Source organism: Hyaena hyaena, unplaced genomic scaffold (genome assembly GCF_003009895.1).
Source record: "Hyaena hyaena isolate Hyena2069 unplaced genomic scaffold, ASM300989v1 scaffold_266, whole genome shotgun sequence".
Classification (NCBI taxonomy): Eukaryota; Metazoa; Chordata; class Mammalia; order Carnivora; family Hyaenidae; genus Hyaena; species Hyaena hyaena.
Window position 1 is genome coordinate 631,554 of NW_024080900.1, and position 13,054 is coordinate 644,607.

Genomic DNA, 13,054 nt, shown 5'->3' on the forward strand with positions numbered 1-13,054 from the left:
ACTGCCCACATCTCAAGTGGTTTCTTAGTCCTTTAAAGATTAGTTTAGATATTACCACTTCCAGGAAGCCTTCTTTCTTAATTAAAAAAAAAAATCTTATTTAAATTCAAATTAGATAACATATAGTGTAATAATGGTTTCAGGAGTATAATTTATGATTTTTCACTTATATACGACACCCAGTGCCCATCCCAACAAGTGCCTTCCTTAATGCCCATCGCCCATTTAGCCCACCCCCCTACCCAACACCTTGCCATCAACTCTCAGTTTGTTCTCTGTATTTAAGAGTCTCTTACAGTTTGTCTTCCTCTCTGTTTTTATTTTATTTTTCCTTCTATTTCCCTATGTCCATCTGTTTTGCTTCTTAAATTCCACATACGAATGAAATCATATATTTGTCTTTCTCTGACTGATTTATTTTGCTCAGTCTAATTCCATCCACATTGTTGAAAATGGCTAGCCATTCTTTTTGATCACTGAGTCATATTCCATTCTATATTTTTATACCACCATCTTTATCCATTCATCAGTCATTGGACATTTGGACTCTTTCCATAATTTGGCTGTTGTTGATAGTGCTGTTATAAACATTGGGGTGAATGTGTCCCTTTGAATCAGCATTTTTGTATCCTTTGGATAAATGCCTAGTAGTGCAATTGCTGGGTCATAGAGTAGTTCTATTTTTAATTTTTTGAGGAACCTCCACAGTGTTACCAGATTGGCTGCCCCAGTTTGCATTCCCACCCACAGTGCAAAAGTGTTCCCCTTTCTCTACATCCTCACCAACATTGGTTTGGTAATTTCCTGAGTTGGTAATTTTAGCCATTATGACAGGTGGGAGGTCCCTTTCTTGGATTTGTTTATTTGTTCTGCTTAATCCCAAAGAAGATATTAGACATCTCTCCATGGCTTCTCCATTAGACACCATGCTTACTTCTTTAGTACCAATTATCACATTCCTTTGTAATTGTCTGTTTTTCAGTATCTCACTCACTGGGCTATGAGAAACATGAAGGCCATGCCAGAAAGTTCAATGGAAGGAATTTGAAACAGGAACCATCCTCCAAGTTGTTAGAAGAGCTAAAAGAGCAAACAGGAGGAGGGAAGACAAACCAGAAATTAGTACCAGCAGGAAGCCACACCCATCCCAGGCTGGGAAGATGAAAGGAAATGATATGCTGTCTGAACCCAGGAGTGAGTCTACCTGGAGGGAAAGGTAACTATGGTGGGATTACTCTCCAATCTTCCACCAGTGGCTCCCCTCACCATGACCAAGTCTAACTAGAAGATACCTAGCAAAAAGCCAGAGAAGGGCACGGACTGAATCTGAAAGAAAACCAGCAAAAAAACGACTCAGGTAGTCACTTCAGCTACTTAGCATTTATTCTCACCCTTGTACCCAGGATGACCTTCCACACGACAGCAGGTCCAGGTCTTCATACAAACCAAAACACTCTCATCTCTTTCTGCAAAGCAAGCCACAAATCTCTGGGGATTCCCAGCATAGTCCTCCCTGCCCCCACGGTATAGCCCCCAACCCAACGTCTCCTGGGTGAAATCTGGATTCTCTTCTTCACCTGCTGTAAGTACCACAAGGAGCCCCAAAATATCTGGGTGCACTTTTCAACTCCCAGTCCAATCGATTCATTACAGTGTCCGCTGACAGAAACATCCCTCCTTTGGGAATTCAGACCTCTAAACCATAGTTGCTGATATGGGGGCGGGGGGGGGAATACTATAAGTGGGCTATTTAATGTAATAGTGAGAAGAAGTGCTTCCACTCCACCCTCAATTCCTAGACCTGTGTATTCTGGCTAAGGCAGAAAGAATATCATGCCTCTACTACTGTTCAGAGCATATGCCTTATCCTATAGGAAGCAGGGTTATATAGTAAGACACTGAAATCTATGCTGAGACTAAGTCAACCTCTCTCACTATAAGATGAACTCTTGGTCAATAGGATGATTAAATGGGATACCATGATGGTGAATGTGGCATTTGACAGAAACTCTGGGGGAATGGAAGATAAATCAATTTCCAGGATGGATATCTCCTTTATATGGAAAGAGTTTGGTGTCATCAGCCTGGCATGATATTGCATAGGACTGAGCCTCCAGCTCCAGCTTGGGCACTCACTAGTGGCAGTAGCCAGGTCAGCCTTGGTGAGTGGAAGTCCACTCAGATGAGTCTATGAATGGGTTTTGTCACTGCTGCTATAGCCACTTTGAAGTGGCTTTGAAGAAGAGGCCAACTGACATGCATAGAGTAGGCCACCTTGTTCTCTTGATTATTGGAGACTTCCACCTCAGTGGGTACCCTATATATATTCACACTCTGTCTTTCCATGAATTCCATTCACATTGCTCTTCTCCAGACTTTCTTGTCACCAATATTGCAGTCTCATTCATTCCCAGTCCTTGACTAACCAGCCAAACACTAAGCTGCTACCATGAATTAGCATAGACACAAACTTATGGCCATATCTCCTTCTTTATGAAGTAAGTAACCAGATATTGCAGGAAGTTCTACTCACTTGGAGAATTCCCTTCATCATTTGTAAAAGGAGCTATAAAACAGAAACAGTCCACTTTCAGCTATTGTCAGGGTACCATGCAGACCCATCAATTTGCCAGGTCCAAGTTCAACCACCTCCATCAACTAGTCATAGGAAACTCTCCATTAAGGACTCCATAGGACTACCTAGAAGCAGGGGTGGCAAAGCCACAGAAGTAAATGCCCTGGAGACCTGAATCACTTGTCCATACACCTTATTTGTGTTTTCTTGAGCTTCTGGAGCCTGATCATGTTTACTACTTTCACCTGATGATGTAGTACTGTCACACGCAGGCAAGCTCATGTCTTGTTATATCAGAGAGCACCCAGTTCACAATGGTCAGGTCAAGCCATGGGGTCTACCTGGGTCTGTATCTCAGAATAAGAATAGTTACCAAGAGAAGAGAGTGAATAAGAAATACTCAGGCTTTCTGGTCCTCTCCCACTGACTTCCTCCCATTGGTTGAAACCTAACCAGGAGCCTTTTGGCAAAGAAACCTGAAAAATGTTGTTTGCAGCAGCGTAGGGGAACATCGGAGCATGGGTCAGTAATCAAAGTGGCAAATGACTGCATGCTGCTGTTTTCCAAATTCTAGGACATCATCTGACACATCATGGACCCTCAGTAAAATGTTACTGAGCAAATGAGGATCAATTCATTCTCATCAGGTTCTACTATGGACCCAAATTGCAGCAGCAATAAATAGTTGCATATTGGCCTTGGGCAAACTTTGTCCTATTGTTGGTAGCTCTGAAATAACAAAGGAGTCTAGAGAAGAGTCCCATTTTTGGTTTTGGAGCTCTGTTGCCCCCTGAATGGGCAAGGTGGGAGTACCATTTGCAAGCTTCTCTTTTTTTTTATTTTTAAAATGTTTTTTTTATTTATTTCTGAGAGAGAGAGACAGCATGAGCAGGGGAGGGTCAGAGAGAGGGAGAGATACAGAATCTGAAGCAGGCTTCAGGCTCTGAGCCAGCTGTCAGCACAGAGCCCGACACGGGGCTCGAGCCCATGAACCGTGAGATCATGACCTGAGCCGAAGTCAGACGCCTAACCAACTCAGCCTCCCAGCCACCCCTGCAAGACAGCTTTTTATCAGAGCTGTAGAAAGAGACCAACAGTACCCACCGACCAGAATGCCCATGTTTTAAATCCTCCTCGATTTAATCATTCCTTGCTCTGAACTCTGGCACATTCCAAGGGTATTATTGCAGACCTCAATATTTCAAGATTCCATTTTCCATTGGAGAGCTGTTATTATTACTTCATGAAAAGGCTGTAAGTTGAGTTCTATAACTTTTCTCAAAACATAGAATAATGTCACATTTCTAATGATGAAATAGGCACTTTAGGAGAGAAGGTAATTAAGATAATAATCTTAATATAACTCTCATAATGTGAATAGAGATTTTAGGAACATCCAAATATAAATTATACCCAAGTAAGTAATTCTTTTTCAAACCAGGTGAGCCTGAATCCTGCCCCAGACATACTGCCTTTATCAAAAATATTTTCTGAGCTAGCATTAGAATAAATTATAAATCACAAAGGAAAACTAATTTCTTGGCTGCAGCAGACACTGCTGGATGTGTCCCCAAATCAAGTCCACCCCTCTTCTGTAAAAACACAATTTTCAACTTGGCACAAGACTTCCCTGTGGCTTGGTGTGGTCATGCGACTAAGTTCTGGCCACTGGGATTAAGGGGAAAAGTCATGTGGCAGCTTCCAGGCCCCCTTCTTTAAGTGACAGTTGGGAGGTACCCTGGACTCTCACCTCCTTCTTACTGCAGTCTGGAATGAACGAATGGCCAAAGGCTAAAAAAACTGTAGGTCATGGTTAGGGAGAGAAGAGTGGTGAGCTAGAAGAGCCTGTGTCTCTGAGAACATAGGGACAAAGCTGCCATGTAGATGGACCACTTCTTACCAGACTTTGTTTATACTTGAAAATGAATACATATCTATGTAGCATCGATCCTCTGTCATGTTGCATATGCATGTTACCTTCAGCCAAACCAGCTATTCCACAGAGACCAGGTAGACAGAAGAGCATTCTGGAATTGGCAGGCCCACCTTGAAGCTCTGGAGCCAACTAAAGGAGTGGGTTTGGAAGACTGACCTGTCAGGAAAGGGGCTAAGAGAAAATCACAACTGAGGGTGGAAGAGAGTCTGGAAAATGGACAAGATTATATCTTCCCTTTAAGAAACAAACACCATCAGATGAATGGATCAAGAAGATGCAGTTTATCTATACCATGGAATACTACATGGCAATGAGAAACAATGAAATCTGGCCATGTGTAGCCACATGGATGGACCTTGAGGGTGTTATGCTGAGCGAAATAAGTCAGGCAGAGAAGGACAAATAACATATGTTTGCACGTATAGGAGGATTAGGAGGAACTTGACCGAGGAACAAGGGGGAGAAGGGCAGAAATGGTGGGGGAAAGGGAGAGAGGCAAACCATGAGAGACTCTTGAATGCTGACAAAAACTGAGGACTGATGGATGTGGGGGGGAGGGGGGATGGGCATGGAAGAGGACACTTGTGGGGATGAGCACTGAGTGTTATGTGGAAACTAATTTGACAATAAACTATTCGTAAAAAAAAAAAAAAGAAGAAAAAAAGAAACAAACACCAATTAGAGCAGGCCCAATAAATTTCATCCCTGAATAAAACCAAGACCAGGGCCTTTTCAGAGAAATTGCATGTTATGTCCTAAACAGCTGAGCAACAGCTCTTACTACCATCACCAGTCTAGCAACTCAGATGAAACAACTGAGCTGTAAAAATAATGACTTATTTTATGAGTGTTAAGTCTGGAAAATCAAGCCAAAGCCTTGCTAATAAACTGTCTTCTTTAGAGGAAGTGAAGAAATTTGAGAAGTATGTTCTGCTGTCTTCTCCAAATACTTTTCTGCTCTGGCTGTTCACTCCTGAGAAAGTTGAGTCGCTGGAGTGATAAGTACTAAGCAAATATATTGAGGAAAAGATCTTATAAGTGATTCCATTTAAGATCCTGAATTGACTTTGTAACTTTGCAGTATGTGAGTCACACCAGCCACAGAGATCTCCACCCATCTCCTCTCTCCAACAGTGTCACAACCAAAGCTCTAAACTTTACAGAAGCCCACACTTTCTTTTTTCTACAGAACATCAGCATCCTTAAGGATGTCAACAAAAGTCCAATGACCAATTACACTTGGGAATGGTCCATAATAGGAGAATGTTTTAAAATTTTTTTCAGGTGCATTTTTTAAGTGCCAGAAATCTTATTGCCACATGGCTCCTCACCCACAGCATTCTTCAGTTTGGAGGAGGGAGCCAAGAATTATTTAGAAACAAACAGGGCTCTTTTTGAAAGTTGGCCTTTGTCAAGAGTTAAGAGAATCTCTAAATTAAAAAACAAGCAAGCAAAAGAAAAATGCTCTTAATTAATCACATCAAATGCAAGGTACAAATGAGATCTGAACTCATTTGAGTTTTGAGATTGAACTCGCGGAGTTTTACTGTAAAATAAAGCTAAGGAATGCAGCACATAATAAAGAAGAGTTCAAGTTGCCTGGAGAGAGAGTGGAGATGGTCTGGGACAAGAAGGTGGAGCGTTTTGTAAAGAGAAGAGAAGGGTAAAAAAGCACATGAGCAAATAGATTGATCTGGTCCTCTGGCTAGAACAAAAGCCCAGAGAATGCTGTCTTATTACAATAACCAAGTAATTTGGGAGATTCTAGTGGGACTTCTGCACTTTCTCAGACATAGACTAGAAGATTATAAAAGTCTTCATCTGGAAGATTGGCATCCGCTGGTTGCTTGAGAAAGATGGCAGATAGAGAACAAGGCTATATTCCCTCAGGGTGGCATAGGGATGCAGAAGTCTCCATATGTCATAGAGAGTAAAAGAGGAGGTGACAACAGGTTGCAGGGTCCTCAGGTCACTTTTTGTGGGGACATCAAAATCAGAGACAAAGGACCGGAACTTCAGTAGTGGGCACCAGTACACCATACCCCAAAAAGCCAGATGAGGCTTGTCATTCCCCAGTGAACACTAGTTCAGGTTGAACCAAACCTAACCCACCCATCCCTTTATAGCAGAGACCAGGGCAGATTTAGAATACATCACATGGATCCAAAATCCCTTGTCGCCAGTTGTCTCAAAGACATGAAAGATAGGAAAGGGATGGAATCTAAAAGACTGAGCATTTCCCCAAAAGACAGTGAGTTATCCAAAATAGTCTCTCCAACCTGGAAGAGATGGAGATGCTATTAATTAGCAAGATCTGTGTTTGCTATATTGTCTTCACTCCACACCAGGAATCTCATATGGAAAGTTTCAAAAAGTATTACATATGCACACCCTCCCTGAAAAGAAAAAAATTAAAGGAGCATACTTGCCAATAATAAATGCTGATAATTTATTATCCTAAAATGGAGTATGCACGAAAAAGATTTCTGGGACTTGGAAATTCAGGTGAGTTGGGTAGTGAGAGGGTTCTGCAAATCTTATTCCTGCAGAGGTTCCAAAATCCAATTCTTCTTCTATGTCTACTCTTTTCTCACTACCAGGAAACTGATTTTTTTTTCTTGAGCCTTATCCTTTGACCCACTTTCTGATGGATTCCCTTGAAACTTCTGATGGCTTCTTTTAAAAATAAACGGTTCTTTTCTTTTAACCATATTTGATAAAAAATAGAAGAGTCATTCATGAGGCTTGGAAATTGTGCTGAAAATATTACTATTTCAAACATTTTTTTGTTTTTCTTCTATCAAAACTGAGCTCCTGCTCAAATAATTTGCTGGTGAAACTTACCAAATATTTAAGGTAGAAATGATACCAATTGTCTAAAACCATTTTCAGAAAATAGAAGCAGAGGGAATACTTCCCAATTCATTCTATGAGGTCAGTATTTCTCTAATACCAAAACCAGAAACAGACATTACAAAAAAAGAAAACTATAGATTGATATTTCTCACAAACATGGATACAAAGACTCTCAACAAAATATTAGCAAATTGAACAATGTATAAAAGAACTATGCACCACAACCAGTGGGATTTATCAAAGGTATGCAAGGTTGGTTTGACATTCAAAAATTAATCACGTAATCCATCACATCAACAGCAAATAATAAAAAAATACAACACGAGGGGCGCCTGGATGGCTCAGTTGGTTGAGCATCCAACTTTGGTGTAGTGCATGATCTCATGGTCCATGGGTTTGAGCCCTGAATTGGGCTCTGTGATGACAGCTCAGAGCCTGGAGCCTGCTTCAAATTTTGTGTGTCCCTCTTTCTCTCTCTCTCTCTCTACCCCTCTTCTGCTCATCCTATGTTTCTCTCAGTCTCTCAGAAATAAATAAATGTTAAATTTTTTTAAGAAAAGAAAAAGAAAAAGAAAAATTACATAACTATTTATTAAATAACTATATTAATAAATGTACAAAAAGAAAAAGAAAAATTACATAACTATTTATTAAATAACTATATTAATAAATGTACAAAAAGAACTTGACAAAATCCAACACCCATTCATGATAAAAAAAAAAAAACACTCAGCAAATAAGAGCAAAAGGAAAATTTCTCAGAAATTTGTAAAGATGGTGAAGAACATCTATAAAGGACATCATACTTAATGGTGAGAAACTAGAAGCTTTCCTGCTAATATCAGGAACAAGTAAAGGATATGCCCTCTCTCCACTCATTTTCAACAGCATAATGGAAGTTCTAGCTAATACAATACGATAAGAAAAGAGACTAAACCTATACAGATTGGGAAGAAAGAAATAAAACTGTCTTTGTACATAGATAACATGATTGTTTACATAGAAAATGCAACAACAAATAACTTCTGGAACTAATAAGCTATTATCATAAAATTTCAGAGTACAAAACCAGTCATTTTCTTAAGTACCAGCAATGAACAAGTGTAATTTGAAATTAAAAACACAATGCTATTTATATTAGCACCCAAAACAAAATTAAATAATTAAGTATAATTTAACAAAGTAGAAAACAAGATCTATCTATATGATACAACCCTCTAATGAAAGAAATCAAAGAACTAAATAAATGGAGAGAAAGTCCATATTCATGGGCAAGAAGACTCAATAATGTCAAGATGTCAATGATGCCTAACTTGATCTATAGATTCCACATAATCCAAATTAAAATCCCAGCACGTTGTTTTGTGGATATTGACAAACTGATTCTAAAGTTTATAAGGGCAAGCAAGAGACCCAGAATAGCCCAAACAATATTGAAATAGAAGAACAAAGTTGGAGGATTGAAAACTTGCTACTTGACTTGAAAACTTACAATAAAGTCATAGTGATCAAGACAGTGTAATATTGGCAAAGTAAGAGACAAATAGACCAATGGAACAGAATAGAAAGCTTGAAAATAGACTTCACACAAATATAGTTTGACAAAGGAGCAAAGGCAATACAATGGTGAAAAGGTAGCCATTTTAATAAAAGGTGCAAGAATAACTGGACATCCACATGCAAAATAATAAATAAATAAATAAATAAATAAATAAATAAATAAATAAAGTAGATACAGACCTAACATCCTTCACAAAAATTAACCCAAGTGAATCAGAGACTTGAATATGTAATTCCAAACTGCCAGTCTCCTCGAAGATTAAGATAGGACACCATTGGATGACTGCGGGTTTAGTGCTGACATTTTAGATACAACACCAGAAGTGTGATCAGTGAAATAAATAATTAATAGGTTCATTAAAACATCTGCTCTGTGAAAGACATTGTCAAGAGAATAAGACCAACCACAGACTGAAAGAAAATATTTGCCAAAGGACTCATACCCAAAATTTACAAAGGGCTCTTAGAACTCAACAATAAGAAAATGAACAACCCCCCAAATTGGCAGAAGACCTGAAAAGACATCTCATCAAAGGTCCAATAAACAAGAGGTCCAATAAACATGAAGAGATGCTCAATGTCAAATGTCATTAGGGAATTGCAAATTAAAATGTGATGCCACAATACAACTATTAGGATGACTAACATCCAAAATGCTGTCAACACCAAGTGCTAAAGAGGATGTGGAACAACAGAACTCTCATTCATGACTAGTGAGAATACAAAATAATACAGCTGCTTTGAAAAACGTTTTGGCAGTTTCTTAGAAAACTAAACATAGTCTTACCATATAATCCAAAAATCGCACTCTTTGGTATTTATCCCAAAGAGTTGAAAATGTATGTCCACAAACAAACAAACAAAAACGTGCACAAGAATATAGTAAGTTTATTCGTAATTGCCAAAGCCTGGAAGCAACCAAGATGTCCTTATTCCATGGCTGAGTGGATAAATCATGGTACACCCAGATAATGGAATATTATTCAGTGCTAAAAAGAAATGAGCTATCACGCCATGAAAAACATGGAGGAAACTCAAATGCATATTACTAAGTGAAAGAAGCCAATGTGAAAAGGCTACATACTATATGATTCCAATACATGATGTTCTGGGAAAGGCAAAGCCTTATAGAAACAGTAAGATCAGTGATTGCCAAGGTTGGATTGATAGAGGAGAGAGAAGACAGGGGAGCACAGAGCATTGTTAGCACAGTGAAACTACTCTATATGATAGTATAATGGTGGATACATGTCACCATACATTTGTTCTAACCTATAGAAAATACAACACAAAGAGTGAACTCTAATGTGAACTCTGGACTTTGGGTGGTCACGATGAGTCAATATAGCTTCATCAGTTGTAATAAATGTACGGCGATAGGGGCGGGAGGTATACGAGAAATCTCTGTACATTCTTCTCAATTTTGCTATTAACCTAAAACTGCCCTGAAAGTTAAAGTCTACTTTTTTTTCAAACTGAGCTTTTGGTAGAAACACAATGTCTATTTTTGTGTCCAGGAATTTGTCGTCAAAACCCATGTTGAATAACCTGTATCTCTGGCTGTGATCTCTTTGAAATGGAAAAGACCAATATACTACTGTGCTCTGGCACAAAATATTTGTCACCAAATCCTTTTTCAAATCACTTATTTTGGATTATAGCTTAACTATACTTAAGAATTAGAATATGTAGTAATATCTCAACACCCTAAAAATACAGTAGGAAAAATGTTAAGGAAATGATTTGTGTATGATGGAATTACAGAATACTTTCCATATCTTCTTTATGGTGCTCAGTATTTTTCAACTTTCCTGTGATGACTCTCAATTATTATGACCCACAATAAACAGATATCAATTCAAAGAGAAATATTTATGGATTGTATATATGCATATATACACATTCACATACACATCATGTTATTACCATTATGGGTGGGTACAGGTATAAAAAGTATAGTAAATGGGTTAGAACAACATATACTGGAGCACCTGGGTAGCTCAGTCAGTTAAACATCCACCTTCAGCTCAGGTCATGATCTCACGGTTCATGAGTTCGAGCCCATGATGGGCTCTGTGCTAACAGCTCAGAGCCTAGAACCTGCTTTGGATTCTGTGTTTCCCTCTCTATCTGCCCTTCCTCCACTTGTTCTCTCTCTCTCTCTCCAAAAATAAATAAACATTTAAAAAAATAACAATGTATACCAAATAGCAGCAAGGATATAACTATGGCTAGCTTCGTGTCCTAAGATTAGGAAAATTAATTGCAACCTACTTTGCTATGTTTCCCAGATGTTTTATAATGAATCTATATTTTTATGTGGAAAAATACACCTGGACTTATTAAATAAAAATTCAAAACTGTATATTTAGAGACACATTTCTTAAATAATCCGAGCATGAAGAAATTGTTATTACTGTTGCAGTGAGTATTTTTGAAAGATTAGTAGAAGCAAGATAATGTGACATTTAGCTGATCTTTCAAAAGAAGCTGGACAAATAACACTTTCTTTTCTAAAGAAAATAGTAGCTAGCGATGAAACATGGTGTTTCTAGTGTGATTCAGAAATGAGGTGTCAAATTTTTCTGTGGAAAAAAACCGAGAAGGCACATATTCAGAAACAGAAATGGAAAATATCTTGGTTCATTTATTTAACACTGTTTCAGAATCCATCTCACAAAAGCCTACTTTGAAAAAATTCTGACTCATGTAAACTATCCTTTACAGTAAACTGGCCAAATGAAAGTGATCTAATATTCACTGAAACCCTACCATGCTCAGAGCATGTTACATATGTCATCTCTAATCTTTACAACAGTGGAAAGGAACTATTTCTAGCCCCACTTTACAGATAAGAAAACTGAGTCTCAGAGAGGTAGAGTAGCTTCTCTGACAGCATATATAGTTAATACATGGCAGAGAGGGGATCTGAATTGTCCTTCCCACTCTAAAGTCCATGATCTTTATATTCCTCTGCCTCAATTCAGTGCTGGGGGGGGGGGGGTGGTCTTTGCCATGACAACTCATCATGGTGGACTTTTTCATGAAGTTTTTTACTCAAATATTATCACCCAGCAAGATACCTCAGCTAATTTGCAAAATGTGACTCCACAAAAAAAATATCATCTTCAAAAACAAACATCCAACCACAAGGATAGAGACTTGAACCAGACTTGACCGGGAGGGCTTTACAGAAGGAGGTAACCCAGGCAGGTAGGGACACTTCCAGAAACATCTGGAACCAGAGTGTGGGTCATTTGTTAGGAACTGTACTCATTTGGAGGCAAAATTTCTTATGTGCCTGTTAAACAAGACTGTTATTTTAAACCCTGTTGCACAGGTAAGAAGGGTGACTTACATATTTGCTTTTTGTTCCTTTTGCTTGCTTGCTTCAGGGATAGGCTTCCTCCCAAACTTTAGCTGTAATTATAACTTAGGTACCTGGACTCCATATTTAAGGGTGACACTACACATAAGCAGGTTTGTACAGATTAGTCAAAATCATACCCTGAAAAGTTAAGCCCTAGAGGCCAGCTTTGGACCTGGCTTATTACTACAGCCCTGTTGTGCAAGGCACACTAATTAGTATAAGCTAACTAATTGTGTATTCAAGAATCCTAGAGCAAGAAGTTAAATGAGAAGTAATCCATTAAGTTTTGGACCCAGAACAATCCTAAGGAGCTTTGCCAATGGGTTTAAGAGGAAACGCTTCACTTTCCTCTGCTTCAAGTTCCTATTTCTCAATCAGAACAATGGAAAGCTAAGAAAAAGAAAAGAGATCCAGGGGAGGAGAGGAGAGAGGAGGGGAGGGAAGAGAGGGAGAAGCAGTTGGAGAGCCCTTCTGTCGGCCTCCATGATGCCCTGATTTGGACAGAGACCAGGGTTAAGCCAACCGGGGCCCACGGGCCAAATCCAACCTGTGGCCTGTTTTTATACAGCCCATGAGCTAAGCATGCTGTTTTACCCTTTTAAAGGGTTGGGAAAATTCCAAAGAATGATGGTTTATTTTGACATGTAAAAATTAAATGAAATTCACTTTTCAGTGTCCATAAATAACATTATATTGGAAGTCAGCCACAGTCTCTCATTTAAGCATTTCTATGGCTGCTTTCACGCTACAATGGCAG

The 13,054-nt window shown here is 38.9% G+C and overlaps 1 long non-coding RNA gene across 1 annotated transcript; it reads right to left on the bottom strand.

Moving 5' to 3' along the window:
- Positions 1 to 842: 842 nt before the first annotated feature.
- Positions 843 to 12,386, bottom strand: LOC120240898. Its single transcript, XR_005530771.1, has 2 exons — positions 12,286 to 12,386; positions 843 to 1,080 (listed from the first exon to the last, which is right to left on the bottom strand). It is a non-coding gene; the product is annotated as an uncharacterized LOC120240898 (long non-coding RNA).
- Between the last annotated feature and the right edge of the window lie 668 nt (positions 12,387 to 13,054).